Below are 4,536 nucleotides of genomic sequence, written 5' to 3'. Positions count from 1 at the left end.
TCGGCTGGCTCGGCACCTGAGCAGCTTTGGCACGACCTGCGGATCAATAATATCAGCTGCGCGTCCTTGAGTTGGGTGAGCAGCGTTAACTTATGACACACTTATATTTCATAAAATCCAATAAAAGACTCTTGATTAAAGGGAAAAAAAACACATAAAGATCATTTTTCCAAAAGTGAAAACCATAACTCCATGAATAAAGAACACAAAACCATAACCATAAACGGAACCACGCTCGTTTATTAGATAATAATAAATAGTCGCTTATATAACAGATATATATTTATCCAAAGCGCTTTACAATTCACATTCACATTCACCCATTCACACACACATTCACACCGATGGCGGTGGCTGCCATGCAAGGTGCCTGACCCACCGGGAGCAACTTGGGGTTCAGTGTCTTGCCCAAGGACACTTTGACATGTAGCCAGGAGCAGGGAACCACTGACCCTGTTGTCCATGGTCAACTGGCTTTCCAACTGAGCTACAGCCTACAGATAATAAGATATCCCATCAAAAACCCGTTTTTTGATTTAGGAGCTGACAGGTTCTTAGAGGAAATGTGTACTAGAGGAGCCGTTTGGTGTTCTTCATTTGAGGACATTGGCCTATGTCACCTCACCACATGCAGGAAGACAGAAAAAACAGCCATCGCTCATCTAAAACTGGCTGCACAAAGCTGAACTCAACATACTGGGGTCTTTTCCTTCATGTTGCAGTTCCTTCTTTTCTTGTAGTGTAACAATGAAAACCTCCTGTCTGCTTCAAGTTCAAGCTTTTCTTTTAATCAAACGGATAACTTGAACAGGTGACGTAGCAATTTGAGCAATTTAGCGTTTTCCATGAACCTGAGGATTAAGGAGCCAAAGAGATACAGCTATGCTTTGAGTGCTAGGAGGCTAAGTAGCCACTGTGATGGCTGGAGCTAAACGCTAACATCCTCAAAATGACAGTGCTGATGTTTAGCAGGTATAACATGTGAGCATGCTACCCCCTCAAATTCCAGCTGAGGGTGATTAGAACGCTGTTAATTTATCAGATATTTTGTCCCATTTGAAATTTTGACCAATAAAGGCAGCTCTAACATGTTAAGGGACTAACAAAGTTATATTTTACCTTGACAAGAATGTTTTTGTGAAATTTCATAGCAACCCATCCAATAGTTAGAATATTTGAGACCACTCAACAGACTGGCTGTACACCCACAGAGCCACAGCACAAACCCGACTAAACACCAGAACAGAAACACAGGCTTCCTCAAATGATGTCACATGAGTCATTTTCGACATACTTGGGGGAAAAAAAGTCCCCCATAGACCCAGAATTTTCTTAGATTAAAGGCTTGAAGACAGGCAGATGAGTGATTATCGCCCCAGTCAGAAGAGGAATGTGGAGGAAAGAAAATATCTATCAACTGCTGGAGAAAGAACTGAAAAAAGTGGAAAAGGCAGAGACGGGAATGGGATAGTGGTGCATTCGATGAGAACAGTGAACTAAATCTGTGACAGAGAAAAAGAATAAACTCACAGAGAAACAGGCGATGACAGAGAGAATTCAGTGGAGACGTATTTGAATACATTATGTGCCTTGGGATAGTGAAATCTTGCAGTATTGATGGTGTTTATCTCCCATGGGTGTTTACGGAGAAGTTTAGCTTTGCTGGAGGCTGGAAAGTGGAGCTGACAGATAACCAATAATGAGCTCTGACTGATGCCTGAAGTTAAGTACAGTGTGGTGCAATGACACAGGTGACAAATAACACACACACACACACACACAGATAGAGAAGGAGAAAACACAGACAGGTGAGCTGGCACATGCTGTTAAGAAGATTATATTCAGTGAAAGACAAAAAAAATAGCACCACTTGCCCCCCAGGAGATGTGTTTCTGCTTATGCGCATTCTTGAAATGAGGCAGTTTAAGTTAATTTACTATTTTTTCATGTAGTCTGCAGAAACAGATGCAGGCGAGGCCACACAGATAAAGAAAGGGTGAAGGAATGACAAATAGAGGAGGAGATGCAGTCAAGACAGAGTAGGCAATCTCCCCTCAAATGAATATTTGATAAGAGGGCTGATATGCGTAAATGAACGGTATAAATACACAGCAGCCTTAATGGGTTGTCACAGCGAAATGCTCCTGCTTGGCTCTGTCTGTAATCTGCGTGCACACACACACAAACACACCGCACAGATATCAGAGAGCTAATAAACTGCCCAGTATACAATACAGCCAACAGAATTAGTAGGTTTGAAAAAGTTGCATGTCAGGGGTTTGACACACGAACATTAAAAATCCAAACTCAAAATAGAAATCAAAACTCTCCGAGCCACAACTTTATTCTCAGTCTAGACATCGTGTTCTCTGTCATGCTCCCTTCGGCCTTTAGCCTGCAGGTCAATCAACCTTAAACACTTCAGCTTTTGCACTCTCATGAAGTTGTCATTATCACAATTAACAGCAGAAAAGAACAGAAAAAAGCTGATGCAGCACAACCGGAGCACAAGGTTTTCTTCTTCGTCTTTTTTTTGTCAAACTGTGGAACCTCCACTTCTCCTAATGTAACTTTACTGCTGACAGTTCCATCCAGGTGCAGTCAGTTTCACACCTTAGCTACAACCGAACCTGCTACGACCAAATCCCTTTATCAGATTTTGTACAGCTCTCCAACCATTTTATAAGCGTTTTATTACACATTTAGTTCCACTCCCCAAAACCTGTAAATGTCACCACATGCAGTGTAATTAGGGTCAAAGCTCTGTTTTAAGGAAAGTTTTGTCCAATCCATTACAGGTAGACAGATGTTTTAGAGGGGGCACACGGTATATAAATAAATGCGTATTATACCAAATGATCACAAATCGGTGACTTACAGGGGCCCACAGCTCATCTGTATCCCAGGTCTTACAGAGGGTTAATCCAGCCATGTCATATTCAGATTTACAAGAAAAGGCACTGAACACATTTTTATTGTAATACAATAAACTTTTACATCATGTATTATCAGCTCAGCATATTCATCAAGACCATGAATACAAATGCTGATACAGCATGTTCATCATGTTCAACTCTGTGACTTTCTCTATTGTCAAATGAAACCAATCAGGAATCTTCTCCTTCTCCAAACATGTGCAAATTGTTTCAGGTTAAACATTTTGTCACTCAATGTAAAACTAGCTTCCAGTAATATACTATAGGAAAAAATTGCTGAAAAATGTTAGTCTATCATTGATGGCATTGATATCATTGTCCGGACCCCCTCATTCAAATTCACCTTACTACGCGATTTTCATTGTACACTAATGCACTTTCATATATTTCTCATGTTATTTGCCTCTTTTTTTGTACCTCTATCTCTGCCTGGCTGTATTTTTCTCAGATTCAGGCTTATAGTTTATAAATCAAATTATCCCTCCTTTCTAACCTCTGCGTGTTTCTGACAAACAAAAGATTTGGTCACTGGCGTTGTTGGTTTGTGCCTGAGGGTGCAGACATAATTAGGAAGTAGCATGAGAACAACAGTTATTAGCAATACTGGCTAATTAGTTTCATAATGAGGGGGCAAAGGGGGTGAGTTAGAAAAGAGGAGCAGCAAGATAGAGACAACAAGGGAGCAGGTTAGTTCCCACTTCCTCAGGGGCATATTGCATTTTTCAGCAACCATGACCTGACACTGATAGCTCATCCACTTCTCAGGAAATTATTGAATTTATTGACTCAGATGTTTAGTTAAGGCACACTTGCATTAGGAAGGAGCAAAATATTAGTGTTTCCCCATGAACTCTTTCCTCAGTTTTGCACCGTGTTGTATACACAAGTATGTGTCCTGCTTTACTCACACACAGTCTATATCAGACCTGGTACCTGGTAAATGCAGAACCAAATGTTACTGTGCACAGACTGTTAGCCACTTAGCTAACACCAGCACAATATAATGTCATTATCTTCTATTTACTGCAAGTGCTATCTTCACCTCAACTGACCATCAAGCATTTCACCCACAATCCTCTACCATCAAGAATAACATATCACCTACCACCTTAGTATCCTGTGTATTTTATCATTTCTTGTGACTTAACTACCACATCATTAAATTACTTTGTTGAACATCCTGCAATCTCACAGTTTTCTTCACTTATGCTAGAAACCACTCTACCTCTATTTGGAGTTCAACTGCATTTTAGCATAGATCATCTCGTTTCCATTTTGTTTTTCAAAAAGATTCTAATAAATCAACTGTGACCCTTCCCACCCAGCACCTAACAAAGTCAGAGCATCTGGGAGTTAAAAAGCCAAATGTTCCCCTCATGAGTGGGTGAAGACCAAAACAAAGTTAAAAAGACACTGGTTGTTAATACATAACTGCTCGTTATGTGGACAGAAACATTACCCCATACAGTATAAAGTAACAGTGCTCTGGGTCAGCCTGATGCTAAAAGGTTCACTACAACTTTACACAGTCGATTCTGAGCCCAAGTGGCCAATAAATTTAACATCTCTTTGTTGAATAGTTGTTGACCCTGGTTCTGCT

This window comes from Channa argus, chromosome 3, assembly GCF_033026475.1.
Source record: "Channa argus isolate prfri chromosome 3, Channa argus male v1.0, whole genome shotgun sequence".
Classification (NCBI taxonomy): Eukaryota; Metazoa; Chordata; class Actinopteri; order Anabantiformes; family Channidae; genus Channa; species Channa argus.
The sequence above is the reverse complement of the archived record's forward strand: the minus strand, read 5'-3'. Positions refer to the sequence as shown.